Below are 23,619 nucleotides of genomic sequence, written 5' to 3'. Positions count from 1 at the left end.
AATTGTCTCCTTTCCCCCCTTTCCTGGCTTGCCAGTGCTGCAGAGAAACAGAGAGGCAGGTAGCTGGAACGGAGGCAGAGGTAGCGTGGGAACAGGCTTTGAGGTAATGGGGAGGGAAGAAGTACTTAGGATAAATGGAGCAATTGTCTCAGAGATGTGAATCTCAGAAACAGAGTAAAAGAGCCCAGGTACATTCAGAGGTAATTGCATGGAATAACAGAGATAGGTTTCTCCTAAGTAATCACCTTAGGGAAGAGAACATTTTTACCATTGATAGCAAAAGCAAGGCAGGCTGCAGAGAAATTACATAAAGAAGGGGTTTGGGTTTTTCTGTTCCTCTCATGTGCTTAATCCAAACTTTTCTCAGTTTCTATATGAATTCAGAGTAGCTCATTATGCCTCACTGCCTTCCTCGCTTACAGTACAATTGGGTTGGTTTTCCACTGCCTTTCCTTGGTGCATTTGTTCCTGAGTCAGTTTTGAACATCAGCTTCAGAAAGGGGCATATCTGTGAAAGTATCTGTGTACCCAATGATTCGGAGGAGGGCCCAGTGGAATTTCACCTGTTTTCCAAGAAAATCCCATCAAGCACTAAAAGAATCAGGCGATTCTGAAAAAATTGTGCTACATACCCTTTTCATTTTAGAGTTTTAGAAAGTCTGGTTCTTAACCACACTGATGAAGTCAGAGGCCAAGTCAAATTGAGTATATGCTGGCTGTATACTGCAAGAAAGGCGGGGGGGGGAGAAAGGGAAGAAAAAAAAAAAAAAAAAAAGAAGAAAAAGCCTGAAACAATATTGGTTTTGACTTTGCATAGACACCTCCTGATAAGAATTTTAATACGACATATATGAAGTCCAAATTCCTCTCTTATTTGCACTGATAGCTAGAGGAAATGTTTTGACTGACAGGAAGTCAGTTCATGTTCTGATATACAGCTTTTCATTACTACAGTGTTATATGGGTTCAGCATGAATCCCCGAGAGCAAATCCCTAGTATATCCTAGCACATTGTTCTTTTCACTTCTGACGGCCGAAATCCTAATTGAAATCTTATGTTTATTTATGTATTGTCTAAATTTTTCTTTCTCTCACTCAAACCTCAAGTGATTTCATTATTATTTCTATTTTTTAATGACTACTTGACCAGCTCTGAGTTGCACATTGTCCACACTAATGCAAATACTCTGATGAGTTTTATGGGGCCAAATATACAAGTAGCAAAGATTCATTTCAGCGTGTTTGTGGGACTGGACTTTTTGTTGGTAAATTATTCAGGTTCAAGTATTAAAGATACTGGTTTTTATCTGGCAGATTGGTTGAATGATATAACTGCAAGGACCCATGTTTACTTCTAGTATATATCCCATGATGAAATGGCTGAGCAGTGAAAGTCATCAGGATATGGCTGGGATATTGCTAGAGGTGAATCAACAGCTACAGAGTTCACTTGACAAAGGAATTGCAGTGAGCCAGCAAGAGAAAGTTCCAGTTGGACAGCAGGAAAGCGAATGCCAGGGTGGCCAGTGAAGCATAATAATGAAAGCTCTTTCTGTCAACTCCCCTCAAAAAAAACCTAACAAGCCAACAATAACAACAACAAAACAGTAATTACACTAGCTATTTTTACCAAATGGGGAAACCAGCTTTTTCCAGCCAATCCAGCAAGGCATCCCTGGAGTGCTAACCATTTAGGAATGTGTTAGAAAGAACCACTCCTGAAAAGAAACCTGCATTACAGGTGGCAGAAAGCTCCAGATGTAAACAACCCCCCCTGCATCATCAGAGGAAGAATGTTTGGGAATTTTTGCTATGGATTACAGAGTCACAGAAGATCACAGAAAACCCTCTGTCTCCTCAAGGCTAAACAGAAGAGGGTCTGAACCTGAACTGAACCTCACGATTGATTGTTAAGCAAAAGGAAAAAAATGCCCTTTAATTATATCATTATACTTCTGACTTGCCCAGAAGGACTTAAAATTTTTTTTTTTTTTTTTTTAAAGCAGTATTTTAAAGGTTTGGAGGGGGGTGGGGTGGGTCTCTGATGGAAAGAGAGAAAATAAGAGCTCATGAGAGAGCCTCTTCTCATACTGCAGTCTTCTACAACCAAGGGGTTCAAAGGTTTTGATAAAGACTGACATTTTTACACTTTTGTAATCAGAAATTTTAAAAAAACTATCTTATTTTCATTTCACGACCACCCTGCTGCTATTATAATTAATACTTATTATTATACTGATATTCTAAGGCACAGACCTACTAGTTATTAAGCAAATCTAAGTATCTCACAGGAACAGATTATACTGTTGTATGGGTTATTGAGATCTGTTTGAAACAGCAGTACCAGAGAATGTTGACAGAGTAATAATGAAGGCCTTAAATTAATACAGAGACTTTTTATTCCAGACGATCACAGCTACAAGTTTCTTCAGTCATATGTACACAGGCATATAAACAGACACACATATAAATGTATTTGGATACAGAAGCTTTTAAACAGAGCACAAAATTCTTAACACAGGAAGAGACAACCACATTTCTGTTGTGAGGATGAGGAAAGGCATCAGAGTTAATTCATAATACTTTTAACTTTTCAAAATAAGAAAAAAAATTCTTTAAGATTATGTCTCAATTCACCAACCTCTGTTTTGAAATTCTTGCCCGAAAAATAGAGAAGGGAGCCCAGACACAGAGTAGTTAATTTCACTTCTCTGATAATACAGCTAATTTCTGATTCTGCCAGGATAATGCACAATGAAGCAGTAAAACTAAGCTGCAATTCTGTAGCATTTAAAGGAAAATTTCTACTACACTTTACGGAAAAAAATCACACTATTGTCACACTGATGAGGAGCTTGTTCATCTTTTTTACAAAAGCCTACAGTGTCCCCAAAATTCTGAATATCTTCTAAAATAATCTTGATCTTAGAATAGGATCTTTCTTACATCAGAAAGAACCTTGGGAGCACCTATCTGTATTTAAAAGAATTTTAATTACACAGAGCAACAAACATTCATACACTCTGATCTGAGCAGTTCACTTGCTATTAATTAGTATTTTAAAACTGCAATAATAGCATGAAATGTAGTAATTTTTGTACTAAAGAGAGTATTTAACTTGTGCACTTACTTTCAGTCAGATCTGTAAGGATAAGATACAAAGTAAATTGAGGCAAAGTTCAGTTGCCGTCTCTCAGTGCCTAAAAACCACAGAAAAAGAAAGGTAACATTGTCAGTGTTTTCTGACTTTAACTCAGTTGGGAAGCATCAGTGGTAAGTTTCAACTGCTGAGATGCATTTGATGAAAATCTTAAAAGCAATTGAGTAGTCTAAACTGTTGACTTTTATGAATTTGTATTGCGAATTACTCTTTGAAGGCTCTTTACCTGGGAGGCTTTGAACTGCCATTGTTGTGCTAAGCTTCCTGTATTTGCAGATAACAAAAATTAACTTTTCAAAGATTCAGTGGTCTGGAAACTGGGAAGTTATTTAAAAGGTTTAGTTCCAAGAGTACAGCAACGCCCTGAACCCTTAATTATTGGAGACAATCTTTAATGCTTATCATCCAAATAAGAACAGGTCTTTTTTTTTTTTTTTTTTTTTTTTCAACAGATAATCTGAGCTCTTTCATTTGTGGATTAGTTGGACATTTGTTTTCACAGAATTTTATGGATGATTTGATATTACCTTTGAAAAGTGGTGGGGCACTGCCGTATTTACTTCATTTTCTTTTTAACCCTTTAGATTTTTTTACACAGTCATTAGGAGCACAAAAGTAGCTTCACAGTATGTTTATTCCTTTCATTTTGTAAGGCATTCCTTAATGGTAAAATATATATTTTTTTATATCTAAACATAAAGGGCCTGATCCTGCATGTCAATGAGTGCTTTTAGCTCCCTTCAAAGCTAACAGGCAGTAAGTTTGTTTGGCATACTGCAGAAGATACCCAGCAGGATGCAAATCTGGGCTCAGAGTGATTGAAAAAGACAGTATGTGTTTCAAGCCCCATTCAAACCATATTTCTGCACAAGAAATTTATTTCGACATGACTGAAAGACAAATCAGGCAGTCACTTTCTTTCCTGTGGCATATGAAACCACAGGTTTAATAAACTCAGAAGACACTGAAGCAAGATGGCCAGTGCTAGCCCATTCAATCCACCTAGTAAGAAACCATGTTCATTACAGCACCATGTTTATTTCAGCAAGGAGATATTGGGCATAAACCTTACTACTACCACAAGCTTGCCTGAACTTGAAGAAATGCAATTGTTTTTAATGTCTGATATACAGATGTTTGAGATTTTTCCTTTGCTCCAGCATCCAGTACTGAGTTTGGAAAGAATACAGATGTTCGTTGTTATGATTAGGGCTCTTCATACAGTATTTCATAGGAATCTTTAATTGTCAGCTTTGCATAATAGAGGGCTCATAGATTGCAAACAGCTGTCTACAAACTCAGACAGCTCGCAGACAAGCCAAAGTATACCACTCAAATCCAGGGTGCAACTTTTTGCCGTGAAACTTCAATATGATATAAAGATAGGTTTGTCTAAGAAAAAAACAATTTTTTGCAAGACACTTGTTTTAAAAAGATAAACTACTAAAAATAGACTCTAAGTTTTCTGAGAAAAACTGACAGCTTGAAGGTGCACAAAGGTTTCTAGAAAAAAAAAGATTATTGAGAATTATTTTGTTTACAGAAACTCTAAAGTCTGCAAATGTGAAGGAAATGTTTTGGTTAGTCAGAGCCTACCTGTGTTACTGAGAAGCCTGAATACTCTCAGCAGCCACAATACAAGTCTGTTCTCAGGTCACTAACAGAGTCAGCAGAGCAGAGTTGAGATTTGCTAAGTAAATCAAACATCAGAAGAACAGGTGTAGTTAACATCCAATTTGAGTAGGACAACTTTTGTAATTAACACTTTTCTAACTCACCTAATCTACACAGGCAATGCGGTATACCTTATGCCAAGAAGGACAGCAGTCCACAAAGCAGAGCAAAATTAGTAGAAATCTTTTCCTTTCTAACTGACAGGACCTAATGCCAGATGGCCTTGCCCTTTAAACAACTCTTCAAACACACATGCATAGTCTGGGAGGTGAGGAATGGACAGCATGTAGCATTCCTACTGATTTCGAGAGTTGTTGATGAGGGGAAATAAGATCATCTGAGTTTCCTCTTCCTTTCCCCATCCCCTATATCCTCCTCAGCCTGTAAACCTACTGCCTCATACTTTGCCTCTCAGAAGGGATACGTGCTTGGACTGGCTGACAGAAAACATAGGAAACGCAGCCCAATACATGGCTATTCTGAACTACTATCTATCTCACACTGTAATTATATCTTAACTGAAAGGGAAGGAAGTACGAAAGATGTTTAGCACACAAAGACTTAGGAATTTAGCTAGGTTTTATCATACCTTTAAAATAAAAAGTAAAAATCCAGATCATGATTCTGACAAGCTGGCTCAGCACCATGATTGCTGAATGTCCGCACATTAACTCCTGGACTTCCAGAGTCTCCCTGACCAGGGGTATTTCTGTATTCACCATAGCATAACACTAAGCAAAGCAGACTAGCAGAGGGAAAAACTGGAATGGACTAAACTAGAGATGGTCTAAAACCCATTCAAAACCCATACACCAACCAGACAGAAATATATTTAGGCAATGCTACAAGACTAAAAGAAGTAAGAAGAGGGGGTTTCTTTCTTTTCCTCCACACAGCTGCAAAATACTGACTGGCAAGGATCAATATCAATTCACTGGATGAAACGTTGGATTCACCAAACCCGGGAAGATGAAAATGACAACAATAAGAGTGAAAATATGCTTCAGAAAACTACAGGAACACTATTGTTCTTTTCTGTTGAAGACAATTGCCCTTTGTTCATCAAATGTCAATCTAACTTGCTACCGCTTTCATAATAAGGACTCATGAGTAGGTGTAAATAAAAGTCTCTGTTATTTAAATTGAAATCCTCTTGCAATTCCTTGGTATGTAAATTACAGATTATGTTATACACTGATAGAGATGGTATAAATAGATCTGGCAGAGTCTAAGGGGACCTTTTGAATTTTTCTAAGTAACATGCGCCACTTCTTCTGAATTTGGCCTTGAATGCAGACACAGAGGCAAACACAGAAAGGAAAATCTAACTGCTAGTGGAGAAATTTTGAATGTGACTATAGGCAGTGCAGAAATGAAGAGGCACAGCAAGGAAGATGATACATCCTCCCTTACATTCAGGGTCAAACAAGAATATCAGTAACGAAAGGCATTACACTTTATGTGGAAAAGAAAGTTTCACTAAACTGCTTAAGATCCAACAGGACTGTTAGCAGTAAAATGTCTCCAAATGACAGCAAGACCTAACACCTTGTGAAAACCAACCCTGCTTAGTACCACTGGAGATGTAAAGCACAAGAATCCATGAAGGTAACATGACACAGGAAACCTTTAAGTCTGTAATGGTGATAAGGATTTTTTTATCAAAAAAACTTCCACAGAAGTATAGACTTGTTAGTCTTTGGGGACATAATGTATGGTCTAGCCTTTGAAGACAACCTTGTTTCTTAACTGAGAAACCAAGCACTTTAGACTTGGAAGCTGCAAACTTCGGCAGGTCTTCTAATAATGGTATATTGAACTTGTGGGAAAGTTTAATACTCTGGCCTTTCTTCAGTTACTGTAGATGATACACACGGTGCTGGAGGATAACTTTTTTTATATTGTCACTATCATTAAAACTGCAACCGACAGGAAGAAACTAGAGGGTGGGCTAAATAAAAAGGGTATGTATCATCCTGGCTTTGAAAGGAATTTTACATATGCATGTAACAGAACACTTATATTGAAAGTTAAAAGCTAGCAATAACAAAAAAGTAATAAACAGTATCCTGGCTGTAAGCAAGGATGAGAGAATGATAAAGCACTTAGGGACCAATCTGTAAGATTATTTAGGTATCAAGCTACCTATATTCATTCATTCCAATGGAAAGTAAGATACTAAACAGGATTTAAGTAACTAGTAGCCAGGACTCTTTTGCTTTTCTTTTTTTTTCCTTTTCTTTTGATCATGTGTTTTTTTAATGGAGCCTAAGTGTGCAGATGATATTTTCCACTAACCATGCTTAGCAGTAGAACCATAGGCTTAGTACTAAGGATGCAAATATATACATAGCATCAGCAGCACATAATGGTCAAAAGAGGGAAGGATAAGGACAGAAAAAAGAGAGAACTATAGCAGTCAATAAACCTGTATAATAATTTTCAAAGCAAAACTATTTTTATAAGCTGTTTTAGATAAAAAGGTCTTAGTTTCACAGCAAATTCTGTACGCATTTCTGTGAAGTACACAATCAATATAAACAAATTAATTTGTGTCCTATTCCAAAACATAGAAGGAAGAAAGAGAACAACTGCATAACTAAAGATGTCTTTCCTATTCTACCTGTGATAGACAAGAAGTGTAGGTAAGGTAGGCATATCCTTTTGACAGAGAGCAACATCTGTATTAGAAATACCTCTGATATCTTGTTAAATTTCTTCGTATAAAAAACTTCTCATGACTCAAAAAATCAGAAATGCCAATGCTATTGCGGGCATTTGAAAAGCCCTCTTGTAAAGTACAGGGATGTTGCAACTCTGAAACAGTTAAAAAAAAGGAAGCCTTAGAATGTTCTATTAAACATAGTCTGACACAAACAGAGATGCTGGTGACAGAAAGAAAAGTTAAGCAACCCCCCACAGCCTTGACCTCAAGTCAATGACAAGACTGACTCTCCAAATCTGTTCTGGCAAAGTGCATTCCGTAGCTGCATGAAGAAGCTATGGGACACAGCGATTTGTAATTCTCTCTCTGAACAAATGAAAGCCCAACATTTTTATACTTGAGTAAAATTGGGCCTGGACAATAGGGAACCAAAAACTCATTTGGATACATGTGGTGCTTTAAAACACATCACCAGGATCTTCAAATCGATCCAGTATCTAATGGCAGGCAGCACTGAGATCTCAGCACAGAGACACATGATGACCAGCTATTGTGCATGCTTAAAATCTCAGTGGTTGCATTATTGTACAAGTTCTTGTTTTGTGAAAGGAGGGCTGAGTGAGACCTGCAAGCAGGGAATTACAGTAATCCAGACAAGATGTCACAGAAGCATGAATTAACGTTTCAGTTTCTCTATGCAACAATGCTCTCAAACTTGTTATATTTCTAGGTTGATAATAGGAGTTTTGTTCCCCCTGAATGCACATGATCCCCAAAGAAAAGCCCTCAATTAAAGTTTACCTCTACATTTTGCACAGATGTAGACCAAGCAGTATTTATGTGCGGTACAGTGAAGGAACAAATCTTCAGACATAGTGTTAACAGCATTATTAAGCACAGTGGTCTCATCTTTTTCATGTTTAAAGCAATTTCGGGGCAGTCAGAACTACACTTCATAAGAAAGGGGGATCAGATGCTCCTATTGAGTCTGTAGCAAAATAATGTAAGTCTTCTCTCCAATAGCTGTGCAAGCTTTTTACTTCTACTCTTCTCATCTTCCCCTGGATCTTATTATCCCCTTTTGTCTACGATGCTTAATCAGAGACACAGCAGTTTAAACTGCTCTATGACCTGAGAGATGACTTCTTTATCACCTCTGCACTTTTATAACATAAGTAAGTGATGGATAAATTATATAAGAAAGCCTAGACTGTGACCTGAGCTAATAATTTTTGTGGGCTAAGTCCTGGCATTGTAAGTCTTGCACAGTGCTTTTTCAGGCAAAACCCACAGAGGAGTAAGTAAGAGCTTTATCAGAGTCAAGCCCAAATAAAAGCAGAGTAGGGACCTCAAGATTTGGCTCTTTTTGACCTTCTACTTAGAATTTCTTGCAAGCATATTGGGCCACGTTTTCAAAAGCATTCAGAAGAGTGAAAATCCTCTCTATGTTATTTTATAAAACACTATAGTTCTGTACCTATGTTGTTGCGGTATTTTCCAACAATTTTCCAAATAAATCCAATATGCTACATAATAGCACTTCAAGTTTGCCAATAAAATAATCAAAAACTTTAGCTTCACAAATTACTTTGGTTAGAAGAGACAGAGCTAATACTGAAATACCTTTAATACATCTTGTCATTTTATAAGGGCTATGCTTTGCCAATAGTCTTGATGGTGCTTACAGTATCAAAAAAACCCATATATTCAGAGCTACTGTCACCAGTCAACAGGCTTCACTGACAAACTAAAAATGAGCGCACACACTTTTTCTTTCTCTTCATCAGAATATCCCAGTAAAAAGAGCTGAGGGTGCCCTTGTGTTGGTTCTGTTGACTGTGGACTGTGTTGGTTCTGCTGACTCAACATCGCTGCTGCCTTGACATCCTGTTGTTGTAGGGGAGTGCGCACAAGATGTCCCCGAAGAAAGCCACCACATCCATGCCTGCTGAGCTGTGCCTGCCCACAAGCAAGGTGAGAAACCACCACGAGCACCTGGGCATGCGCCCATGGAGGAACTGGGGGCGGCACACAGGATAATGACTTCTGAAGAAAGGGGTGGACTTTTTGAAGAAGTGATGGGGGACTGGGACGATAAAAGAACTGCGTACTCCCCTCTCGCGTGCGCGCATGTGGACAACTTGGACTTGGAAGCCATCTGAAAGACTGTAACACCTGGAGAAGCATTGGACTGGCAGCAGAAGGACCCGACCCTCCAACATCGGCGTCGGAACCGACTCAGCAGGATGTTGCTGGATTCGTGGTGGAGGTAACTAGCCTCAGTACCTCTCTCCCGTTCTCTTGCTTAGGTCTGCCCTTTCCTTTCCTTCTTCCTCACTCTATTCTATCGCAGTTGTTGGTTGTTGTAGAAAATAAAGGTCATAAGGTTGTACAGCATTTGACCTCGTTTGTGTCTTAATCTCACTCTCAGGATCATTTAACAACCCTCCCCGATATTGGGTCGGGACAGCCCTCTCCCAGGAGACCTTCAGCCCCAACGTGCAGGTGTGAAACCCATCAAAGCGAGTCATTGGGAGCAGCTCTTTGGATCACTTTCAGACTAAGGGGGGTTGCGGCGTAGGGTTGTGGGACACACTTTGGGATGCAGGGAAGAACATTTTGGAAAGCAGCTTGGCAGGAAAAGACTTGGTTCCAGTGGGCAGCAAGCTGAATGTTAGCCAGCAATGTGCCCTTGCAGCAAAAGGTGGCTAACAGGTACATGCTGAGATCCATCATTAGGAGGAGTGTTGCCAGCAGGTCAAGGGAGGTGATCCTTCCCCTCTACTCAGCACTGGGGAGGTCACACTTGGAGTGATGCATCCAGTTCTGGGCTCCCCACTACAAGAGAGACATGGACATACTGCAGACAGTCCAGTGAAGGGCCACAAAGACGAGCAAGGGACTGGAGCATCTCTCCTATGAGGAAAGGCTGAGAGAGCTGGGACTGTTCAGCCTAGAGAAGAGAAGGCTCTGGGGGATCTCATAAATGTATATGAATACCTGAAGGGAGGGTGTAAAGAGGACAGAGCCAGGCCCTTTTTAGTGGTGCTCAGGGACAGGATGAGAGGCAGTGGGCATGAACTGAAACACAGGAGAATCCCTCTGAGCAGCAGGAAACACTTCTTCACTCTCAGGGTGACTGAGCAATGGCACAGGTTATGCACAGAGAAGTTGTGAAGTCTCCATCCCTGGAGACATTAAAAAACTGTCTGGACATGGTCCTGGGCTACCAGCTGTAGGTGGCCCTGCTCGAGCAAGGGTGTTGGACCAGAGGACCTCCAGAGGTCCCTCCCAACCTCAAACATTCTGTGATTCTGTGAACTGGAGCGGGGCTGCAGCCTTGGGAGTTTCTATGTCCAGATTCTCGCAACCTGAGAGACAGGGATCCAGGAACAGCTTCTGGGCAGACTGCAAATCTGAGTCTCGCTACTGGAGGGATCCACACTGCTCATATATATATATATATATGTATATTTATATTCCCACAAATGGACCTCTGTTCTGCTCAGCCAGAGGGGAGCAGGATGAAGCCATTGGTGCTTTCTGTGTCTGCATGTCTGCCTGCGGTCTGAGTGGCTGGCCATGTATATACGCAGGTATGTGGTGTATCTACTTGTTCTGAGTGCTTGGGGAGACATTCTCAGACTCGCTACTTGTTGGACACTCACTACTTGTTGGACCTGGTGGCACTGCAGTAGTCACAGCTCCCTCAGGCGCTCAGATCCAGCATGATATATTTTCCTTTCACAAAACCAGTTAAGCTGGTGTAGCTTCCCTTTATATTCTGTATCTTTGACTCAAGTCAGCTTTTTTTCCATTCTACTTCATCTCTTCTGCAAAGTCATAAAGCTGGCAAAATGTAGCAACAGCTCTGCTCAGCTCAATAAATATGGATCCAAATGTATAAAAACCAAGAGGTAGTTATTGTTTGTTATTACCAGTTACACGCTTCATGAAGAACTTCTGTTATCAATGTTCAAAAGCCCTGAGAAACCTGGCAGTAGCCTCTGACCAGTTTCATTCCCCGGTATGCATAATGTAAATACCGTTGCTGCTGTATGCTAGCAATGCTAGTCATTCTTAGGGGCATACTTTATGTTCTTACAGATTGTACGGGGCGCTAATTCTATCATTACCAGAAAGCAGCTGTTTTCTTATCAGCAACTTGGAAAGTCAGCTTCATTGAAAACAATGCACAGGACAATTTTGCCTGCTAGTATTTCTGAATGCTTTGCCTCTGCTTAAAAGCTCTTTTTTCTGTCTCCTGAATGTCCAGGATTCAGCAATCACCCCCAACCCAAAACAGAAGGGTTTTCTTAAACATCACAATAATTTTAAATAAATTTATCTTTCTCTTTTACCTACTATCTTTAAAAGCCTTTTGGTATATTCAAGTCATATTTTCAAACTTCCCTCTCCTATTAGGAGGTTAAAAAATTATATTTTTGTTTAGCTGAAAGCTGTGATTCTTTCTTGATGACATGATTTACAAAGTGAGCTTTTAAGAGAAACAACAAATATTGCAAGGCTCACAGTGCAATAATGATGGATGGTGTCATGGTGTAGGCTTTAAATTGAGTAAATATATATGCATATTGTTGCAGAACCAGGGCCACAGTCACTACAGTTTGGTATCTCCACTTCATCCATGTACAGAAGGAATGCAAAGGAAGCTGAAAACAGACAGTAAACTTATTAGCAGGCGCACTAACCTAATTGAAAACAAAGGACTACAGGGAAAAAAATCCAAGCATTAAAGTGAAATCAGGTGCAGATTTGAGAAATGTATATTTTTCCTGTAAAAGAAAGTTTTGCGTTTATGTTCCTCCTGTAAAACAAGGTTTGCACTTCTGTTGGCCGATATAAAGCTAATAAACCCCTGCTCTCCAAATATCCAGTTAAAAGCTTTGTAAATTCAATCTAGAAAAAACTAATCCATGTATGTATCAAAATGCTATGGGAAGAAATGCCTTGCTGAAAAAAAAAGAAACTTAAATAAAGCCATATAAGGAAATCCTTTCCTGTGCTTCAGTGCAATGTACCAATATTTATATCTAGGTCAATAGCTCAGAGACAAAGGGTTAATAATCAGTTCCTGTGTAATTAAATTACTTCTAATTACTCATTTTGTGGTCAATGTAGGGATCACTTCAGAAAAAATACATTTTAAGGATTCAGACTTAACTCGGGTAAAAAATCCAGGTTTCTACCTGGCTTTCCAGAGGAAGTTACTGGTCATGTGGCAGAACTGTTACATGGAAGTGAGCAAAAATGCAACAAGCAACAGTTGCATGATATTCTGGGTTTGGTTTCAGCCACGTGTATGAGTTATTTTACTGGGTGATACATACTATTAGCTAATATACATCGATGTTAAAACCAGAAAAATTTCACACTATGTAACATTCTGGATGGAAATGCTGTTCTAGTAACTGTCGTGCTGTAAGCTGGCATTTTGTAACAATGGGTTCTTCCTTGTGTCACTGGTCTTGAACAAAGCTGGAGAAGACAGTGCAGGATATGAACAAGACCTCATAAGTCAAAAACATATTTCACAGATGTTGCAAGCAGTGGCAGCTTTAAAGCTTGTTGGCTGGTGGGAATCTCAACAGAAAAACTTCTAGTGGGCTTGCATGCAACTGCATGTGTTATCTGTGTTTGCATGCGTATAATTCAACGGAGACCTCACTCAGGGCTCCTGGGCAGGCTCAGGAGTGTCCTAAAACTGTGCATTCACAGTTTATCACATATACATAGATAAAGATGGAAATTTATCACATATTTTAACAAGCTGTTACATGTTAGGAACTTCATTGGTGATCTCCATTCTTGCAGAGCCTGTAGCAACTCAGACAACACAAAAAGCCTGTTCAGAGTTGTAACAAAAAGAGTTGTAAAAGTTTCGCAGAGTTTTTACAGGTGGCTGGCCATTTTTTCCTGTTTCCCAGTACTTAATAAGTAAATTTTCTTGTTTTATTAGTTTTACCCTGATAATGAACAACTTGTACCATTCTTAAACTTCTGTTGCATTATGTTGTCACTGGACATCCCTATTAAAACAGAATGACAAGGAAAAGTTTTAGCAGGGTTTATAATGTTCTGGTCGGGTTGGACCCCACTATCCTCAAGGCGAGAGCCACCTCTGGTTGCAGAAAGACTTCTGACATTTGGGGGATTTGTTTACTTTTACTATGGACAGCAAAAAGAAACATAAAATATATACAATTATCCTGAATTGCAGCATACATTTTAATAATAGCTAATAGCTATTTCTTAGCTGATCCCCTAAAAAAACCCAAATCATAAGCATTAGAAACTCTGAGATATATCCTAGTCTAAAAATAATTAAATGTCCCAAATAATTATTATCTACTTGACAATTACAGCAGGGGTACAATCTATCAAAGGAATGGAGAGATAATTGAGACAATTTGACAGAAAGTGCTAAGGACAAAAGAGTGCTGGGTCAGACAGACTAAACCGTCCGTGTTATAAAGCACCATGGCAGCAAAAACTTCTAAATATAAACATTGCCCACTGCCCTAGAGTAAAAAGTATGGACAGCTAAAAAGACAACAAATTAACCAGTCAAGTCACATAATGAAATTTGAGAAAGCAAAAGGCTGCCTACAGAGAACTGGGCAGACAGGTAGCCTCGCATGAGGTCATTCTGAAAAACAGCAAAGACTGAATCTGCCTGACACAAAGTGTTTCATTAATTCACAAGGCAAATGAGAAAAAGAACATCTTGGCTCCATATAATATAGCATCTGTATTTTAACACTTCACATTTTATGTCTATAAAAGGAAGATTTAATATTGAAGTAATCAAATCATACAGGCAGCCTATCCATTGCATGCACAGTGAATCTTAAAAGAGGAATTGCAACTGATACTGATGGTGGTCTCCATCTCCGCAGTGTCTTCCTCTGGCCCTGCAGTGCAAACCTCCTCCTGCCGCAGGTCTCCAGGAGAGACCTGCCGGCTCTAACCAGCTCCACTGGGCTGGTGCGCCTACTACCTCTAGCCCACATCTCTGAGGCTCTTCTGGGCATTTTCTAAAGCATCAGTGTTAAGAGAGAAGAGAGAAAACCCAAGGAACTCATAGACGAAGATATCCACATTCTGCTGCTCTGAACCAGTCTTCACATCAGAGTCTAAGAGCTCTGGTACAACCAGAGCAGATATACTTCAGAAACTCATTCTAATAAAAGATTTCTAATTCCTGGCGGTAACCGGGCTTCTCACTGACTGAAACTAACTCTCCCCCCTGAGTTGACTGAGCTGCATGTGCTCCTTTTTGCACCACACTCCATCCCTGCCTAACACTTCAGACATGACTACTGGTGGTAATGGGGTCCATTGGCTCTCCTGAGCTACCTCTACATACCTCATGTGACTCTTGCAGGCTTTGCAATCTACCACAACCTCATGTATTTTCTACTTAAGGTGTAGATAGAGTATGAATTCTTATGAGCATAAAATCAAAAAAGAAAAAATTGGACTATGAATCAACATTTCTTTATTGCAATCCAGTGTAAAACATTTATCTAGTGCAGTTATTTCTGATCAATACAGCTCTGCTGTAAATTTGCTACAAATTACATACTACATTGCCACCTAGTGAATAAATTCGGAAATTCAACCTAAAATAAAATAATGGCGTGTATAGAAGTATTTTTATGATACAGGTATGCTTAAAAATTCACATCTGTGGCTGCCCTGTGATAGTTATGTGGTGTGTAAGCAGGTGTTCACTGACCATCTTAATCCTTGTGCCTCTGTGCGTGTTTGTGCATGTGTACATTGCCCTGCCCAATCACAATGCACATATGCATAATTATGAGTGTATTTGCAATATATCCACTTCGATGGATGTAAGTTTTACCCTGCAAAATACATGTATGCTGTCACCAATGTCAAGAAAGTACAGAAACCTTATGTGGTGCAGTCTGTCATGCTTGTCATCAAACCACCTATGCTTAGGTGACATTAAATCTGGTTTGTTCAGAGTGATGAGGCAATCCAAATTCTGCTTAGATAAAAATGTAGCACTCAGCAGACTGTACTGGTTTACTTGGACTCTGCTACCAACAAGCTGGCCTACCAGAAAATTTGCCATGGTTTCTAAGATAGAGTGCGGGGATAAAAGATCTGTGGTGGAGCTCCTGGACTGACAAATTGCAAGTGATATCTTGACAAGCACCTTATGAGCTTTTATGTCGTGCTCAAGGCAGTTTAAGGACTTATACGGGACACGGCAATGCCAGACAAGAGTAGACAAGATGAAAATGTGCTGATCAGAGATTATGAAGGCGTAAGGCAGTGCTGTACTGAAAACTTTTGAATGTACTCAATCACCCTGACTGTAAAGAGAGTTGTTTCAGATGACACCTTTCTCACCACCACTCTCCACCAAGCAGGCAAGGTCATGACCTGAGAAGTTTAAGGACCAGTTTGTCATTATTTTTTCCAGCAGGAAACATCCAGTTCCTAAGCAAAAGATGACAAAAGTAATTACAGGACAGGGATTGCCTGTTTGGAAAACTCTGGATCATTACAGAAAAAGACTAATTTAACGCTATAGCTGTTGGCATATTTTGTGAGTGTGTCTACATAGAAGGATACATCCATACAAAAATACAATTCCTAATAAATGTGAAACAAGTGTAAATTATTAATGGCATATATGCCAGCCCAAGTTTTTTTTTCTAGTATTGCTCAGTTTGTAATTAGGATTTCACATTATTGGAGTAGTAAAAAGCAAATATGCTTCACTAGCAGCTGAAAATGGAGGAAGTTCCTTGCAATGATGTCCTTCATCTTAAGTGGATACATACAGGCGTTAAGGTGCAATTAAGTGGTAACGTATAATTTATAATTTTTTGGCTTCAAAGTCTGTTTGCTTGCATGCATGTATATATTTACAGTCTTTATTGCCCTCTAGAACAGTAGTGGACAATAGAGCCAAATGCAGCTGATCCAGCTGTGTACCTAATTACTAAGTCATTTGCTGATCAAGAGTCATTTACAGCAGCATACTTCCTCAGCTGGGTTCATTCTTGTTGGTATAAAATAATCAGAATGCAGCCAAATACATACAGTGTATGGAACCAGATGCTGCTTATGCTTCACAAGTTAAACAATGAAAAAATGCTGCTTGAAAGTCCACACATATCTTACACAATGTTGAATGGAGAGGAAGATCCACGTCCCATCTGGTTTTCAAGGGAATTTTATTATATCTTTTAGATATATTTTTCAGCTTCTGGGTATTATGTTTATTACATGGATTGATTTTTAATCTGGTTTTCTCCTTGACTGAAACCTGTTTTATGAGTGAGACACTGAAATAACATGCTCTTTCATCTGCTAGTTCTTATAGACTGTAGGCAGAATCGTAATTTCATACTGTCTGTAGACTAGCAGGAGTCTGTATTTGCTACTTCAAAGCCAAATATGTGCAAAGTTAATGAATGTAAGTTCTTTAAACACAAGCAGAGGCATTGCTCATAACTAACACTTGTATAGTTCTAGGACTAAATACCAGTCAAAGATGACACTTTTGTTGGAATATCTTTTAACGAACAAAAATAAATTGCAGAAAAAAACATGCCAAACTTTTAAAATAGACTTATGCATTACACATTATCTGATCTTTTTAATACTTGATTAATATTCCAGATTATATCTCAAATTGCTGAACAGACTTTACCTTTGTATTTTCACATACTTAAGTAGAAATAGACCTGTCACTGACCATACAACAGTACAGCAGTACTCACATCGCTATGTGGAAATTATAGAAAAAATGGAATGATAAAAATAGTAACAGTTTAACTTTGAATACATACATGACAAGAAAGAAAACTGACACTGCTGAGGTGATAAACATTGCAAGCTGAATTGACACCAGCCACTGTTTAAAGGAGGTGAAACCTTTGCCAGAATAAGCACCTGAAAGAACGGTCCATCACTACTGTACATTGATGGAGCCATTTTTAACAAAGCACTCAATGGTATTTGAAAATAACGCAGTCCCTGATTCTGTAAACACAATTATACACTATTAGAATGCATGCTTGATCGGAGCAAACTCTGCTAAGACCACTAAATAAAACATAACACACAAATTTAGAAATCGAGTTAGAGAAGTGATGGCACTGCCTCAGTCATAGCTCAGGTGACAGCAACCATCTTTGCTCCCAGAATGGTTTTACTGATCAAATAAGCTCCCAGGTTGTACATCACTTAGCCATGATTGTATTTCCAATTCAAGGATTACTGAAATTAACAAATGTTTTAAAAGATTTCTAAACAAGTAATAAGATTTAGTTTCTCTCGAAGTCTGTAAGTAGTTTCATCTTGAATAATATTTGCTGGGATAGGCCTTTTGGACAAAATTTCATTAAATAATGTGTCACGCATTAAGTCAAAATTTCAAAATCAGTTTATAGGAAATTAGTACAATTTGAGAGAGAAATTAACAAAATAAATGATACAGAAAAATCAGCCACATTTTGTTCAATTTGTTGTAACACAGGGCAAGGGCAACTCCTCAGGATTCCCTGTTCCTCCTCTCTGCTGCCATATTTGCAATAACTTTGTGGTTTGATGAAAATACATTAAATGGGTACGTTTTCAAAAACAGTTTATTGTCGGGGGGGGGGAGGTGTGGGGGGGAGTGTCCTGAAGAAACTATGCTTTATCAGTTCATTATGCCTTATTATCAGTAGTAGTAGTAGTAGTATTTCAATAGCAATGCATGCAATTCTTCAACGGTGTACAAAGATTGTTAGACACATTTTTTTGCACTGAGATCATACTGTTTAAAATAGAAATAGAAAAGAAAGATATGCACAACAGAAAAGAAAAAAAATATTTTAGAGAAGTTCATTTAAGATTACTTTGGTAGGTAGAAATGAAGAATACTAGGCTCTTTAAGAAGCAGGGTGGCGGTACTTCAGTCATTCCACGCCCCATTCTATATAGCTCTGTTCAGTCTCTTTATCTTCTCTAATGTGTGCTGCTCTTCCTTAGTGACTCTCACAGCCACACTAAATCCCAAGTCTGCATTTGTCTTCTCTAGAGCTGCCCTGTATCTGCGCAGGCGCTGGTGGATGCCAAGAGATAGAGTCCTCTGAATCAACTTACATGTCGGTCTTACTGATGTGAAAGGGGCATGGACTGCAGGTCGTTTCGCACATCTCTCAAAAGTAGAAGATGCAGGTCTAGAACCAGTGTGTCCAGAAAGCTCCAGTTTTAAGTCCAGGCTGTTCAGTTTAGAATCACAGAATCTTTAGGTTGGAAAAGACCCTTAAGATCATTGTGTCCAACTGCTACCCTAACACTACCAAGTCCACCACTAAACCATGCCCCTAAGCGCCACGTCAATTAGTTCACTGCTGTCTGTTCAGGGGACTTTATTTCAAAGAAAATCTTGAGATTTAAATCAGATTTAAGTCAGTTGTTCAGCCATAGGCCAGGCCACACATGCAAAAGGATTTGGATTCCTACCTCCTATTGTGTCTGTAGTTACACATAGTTGGTAGTTTGGAAACCGAAGCATGACTCAGGAGCTTAAAATAGTTTTGTAGATCTAGGCTAGCTCCATGACTCTGCTGCAAACTACCATGTATTTGAAATGTCACACGGTACTCCCTCAAAATATAAATTTGTAAATATAAACTATGTTTTTTCACACTACATCTCTGGTAATTTTGCTTACAGAGGAGTCAGACATGATAAATTAGTCCTGTTATGTAAAGCGACATAAGCATGCAAATCCTGGGTGTTTTCTCGTGAGTTGTCAGTACAAGGGTTAATCCAAGCAGCAATACACTATCTATTAGTCTGAAAACAGATTTCACAGAAACAAGCTAATGGGATAATTCCAGTAGAATAAGAGACACCCCTATATTTGTACTGCTTGTGACTATGAGTTTGAATCTCCAGCTGAAATATTGTCAGCTAGAGCCAGGTACCATACAGTTATCTGTACCATAGCTCAGCAGATAGTCCCCAAGCTACACAGCTGTCCTTCGTATACATGAACACAAAGAACACATGGTAGAATATACAATACAACAAATATGTTCAGATAAATAGGGGGAAAGCTGTTAACATAGTTCCTCTCAGTAAGAAATGTGTAGTGTATATGCACATATGTACTTTAAGTGAAAATACTGGCAGATTCTCTTTACACCCAAACCACACAAAATCTGAAGGAAAATTCTGCTGTTGTTTCAATCTACACAGTCTCCTTTGCATTCTGTGGTGTTGCACTTGTGTGACCAGGAAAGGCTGAGATTATTATACTCAAATAATCAGACTAAATCCTCACAAAGTAAGTAAATTCAGACTTACACCTGCTGCTTAACCGTTGGCTTGCCCCCTTGTCTCCAGGCATCATATCCTATGATTTAATCAGTAGAGAAGGTCAATTTCTGGCACAAAAATGAACTTCAAAATGTAGTGGTTGCTCACAACTTTGTATTTCTGTGCTTTGTATCTCAGCCATTTCATCTTAAAATGTAGTTGGCAAAATGCTATCAAGAGGGTTTTTGTTCGAGATTCTAGTTTGTCAGTCTGAAGCCAAAAAAAGATGTATTTCCCACTTAATAACCCCTGTGGTTAGTATCAGAGTCCAGTGGAACTTGCAAAGGACAGTAATTGAATGGTTGGTACATTGCTGAAACATTCTTAAAACGACTTTGACCTGATTTGTACATTTCTTCAGTGGTTTAGAAACACTGCAGAGCTGTGGATACATCCAGTTCAGACATCATGGAGTAGGAACTAGCTCTTTACCACTTCTTAGCCCCATTCTTAAAATCTGCCTTCAAAGTTTTTCAACCATCTTTACACTGAACGCGATGGGACTGTGATACCTCAGCAAGCTTTATGTGGATGAACTTGAGTACAAGGCACAGAATCCGGTATAAAACAAGGGGCTTGGTTTGTACAGACAAACTATACATGGAAAAACACAGAATGGCATTAGAGTGTCCTAACAAAGACTACAGAGAAAACAACTGGGGCAGAGGACAATGAACAGACATCACACAATTTTATTTTCAAAGCTGGGGCTTACGCATTGTGAATTACCTCCCAAAACAATTACTTATTGCTTTGGGGTGTTCTAACCATGAAAACATCACAGTGGTGCATGCGTTGATATGCCCTCTAGTCTTAGATAATCCTAACTCGGTGAGGATCCTGTTTAAAAATTTTGGTAGGCGTACCAAATCCACATGAAATAGATGTAGTCATTGTAAGTTGCCATATTTCTAAAATAATATTTGTATAATACAAGTTTCTGGTTACCTTCCTTTCAACACTGAAAACTTTAAGTATGCTCATTTAACAATGTCAAGATAACTTTCAGACTTGGGGGAAGCAAACAGTAACTTGCTGTATTTGTCCAACAACTTTATTATTGCCATGGATCACATTTATGAAGACATCATAAAGTTACAAGGAGTTGCAATAAAAAAAGCAGTTCCAACAATGTAAAGTGGTCCATTACATGTTCCATGTGACAACTTTATTACTGCAGTGGACCACTACAGCAATTACAAATAGGAAATATATTACACATAACTTGTTTTGAGACAGACTGATACAATAGGCCAAAATAATACTGTAAGAACATATTATTCTGTGACATGTAATAATTATTTTGAGGTTACAAAGTAAGAAAGTAAGCTACTGTAACTTAGCAATCTGATAAAAAAAGTGGTAACAAAAGCAAATTTAGCAATGGACACATGACTATTTATTATTTAGTTATTATTGATGGCTGATTGGTTATTCTAGTTAGCAATGGTAATTTTTTTCTCATTTTATATATTAATGCTCATTAACGTATTGTCAAGGATCAAGGAGTGCTAAGCTAGGACACACTGGCGCTATACGCTGTACAAACTTAAAATGAAATGGCAACCCATACCCAAAAGACCTTACAGTACATGAGAACACTTAACACATGGAAAAAGATTGTTGGGGAAGACGTGAAAACATGAGAACAGTACGGGAAGCAGAGGTCTGGATAATCATGTGATTTAAACATTACACATTTTGACAGACCTCACACTGGTGCTAAGCTTTATGGAGGATTCAGGTGAGGATAACTAAGTAGCTTTGAAAATGTTTATAGATAGCTCTTCTCAAGCATGAAAGAGGGCATAAGGGTCTTTCCTGGAAGATTTAAGAGGTAGATAATGGAGATATTCACCATGAATAAATCCTTTCATCCTTTCCAGTGCCATTCAGTGAATGAGAGAACATATGTATTGTAAAAAGCCATGAAAGGGATCGAAAGAGAAAAAAAAGAATTTTGAAAACTGAGAGTACAGTGCTTCCACAAATCTACTTGAAACAGCAAAACCACAATACAGAGTCATTTAAAAATATATTTTAATTAGAAGCATGATGGATTCAGAATCCTAGGTGTCAAAAATATTTCACACTTAAGTAAGTTTCCATAGCAAATGCTAATCAAACAGTTGATTATTTTTATTAAGAAAATTATTCTCAGATTTGCTTTTCATCTGTTTGTGTATGTTAATATTAGAAAGTGTTTAAGTAAAATCAAGATAAAAATGTAAACAAATTACAGATATAACTACAATATTTAATTAGACTTCAAAACACACTTACAGAAAATTTGAGACAGCAAAAAGGAGCTAGGCATGCATTTTTGAACAGATGGTGCTAGATAAGGTCACACAGATATAATTGAGGTCAGAATTTGGCCACTGTAGGAACAGACACTCTCAGTGAAAGAGGTGAATTTCCTCCTGTGTTTTTCATTAATTACTCAGTGCCATTCAGTCACAGTGTTGTCTGTTGTAGACCCTCTCAGTAATTCCTTGTCCATACAAGTCTCTCTAGAATATTCTTTCAACATTATGCATCAAAAAAAAATAATTCTGTTTGTGGAAACATTGATTTGCTTTTTAGCGGCAGAGACAAAAGTCTACTGGCATCACCACTTACCTTAGCTACAGTCTCTAAGATGACAGTAAGTATTGAGGGACAAACAGGTGCATTTTCACTGCTGACGTAGGAAGAACTGATATAAAACAACACCTAATTTTTATGAAAATACAAACAAGTTTTAAATTCAAAGACCAATTTTAAAATACTTTATATCAGAGACAGAAGGCAAATCAAGAGCCCAGATGGATGCTGCAGAGTTGTCCTGGACAGATACTGCTCAGCTTTCAGCATGTAAAACCAGAGTTATATTGACCTTGCTGTTGATTTTACACACTGTATCTGAAAGCAGTGTCTACTTTGTGAGTTTTTTCACAGCAAAAAAAAAAAATATGATATTAAATAACATTGTATACCATAAAGCATGGATTCATCGTTGCATTTATTTCGAGCAGTAAGTCATTCACATTTGAATGCTAGTTAGAGAGCATACCACAGAAATCAAACCAACTGAATTTCTACATGGGCCTGAAAGCATAATGGTATGCTGTTTCAAGTCATACAAAATATTCTCTCCACAGCTGTGCAGGCTCAGCCTGCAGATGCAACCATCACAGTCAATACTTTTATTTGAATGACACCCATATCAAAGTGTTTTTCTTTCATAATGGTCCATTTTATCTGGCTAAAAGAAAACAGTATTTGAAAAATATCATTAATGTATCAATTTTAGGAACATGTTTGATTATATTTTCCTTTTCCCTTATTACTAAATTACTTTCCTGAAAATATTTTCCTATGTTTTCCTTCAGCTAACATTAATTCAGATCTGTATTTTGGCCCTTTTCCCTTCCCTAGCAGCTTTACACAGAAATACGTGACAGAAATAAGAACAGTAATATCAGAAATAAATCAGCTAACAGCATTCACCTGAGTAAATGTTTCTCCAGACTACTTGTAGTTTTGCTTTTAGGAACTGGCTGAAACCAAGGCCATGATATTACTAAAGTCAAACTCAATACTGTATTTTACTATTTTGTGACGTCTGTAATAAAGGATAATACATTTCTTTTGTGACAACCATTTAATTCCAAAGTCTTTGGATCATTTTGTTATAATAAAAATAATATTGCTTCAGGCTTTTTAAACCAGCTTGGGTACACTTACAATTTACGCACGC

Source organism: Accipiter gentilis, chromosome 3 (assembly GCF_929443795.1).
Source record: "Accipiter gentilis chromosome 3, bAccGen1.1, whole genome shotgun sequence".
Classification (NCBI taxonomy): domain Eukaryota; kingdom Metazoa; phylum Chordata; class Aves; order Accipitriformes; family Accipitridae; genus Astur; species Astur gentilis.
This window is presented reverse-complemented; position numbering follows the sequence as displayed.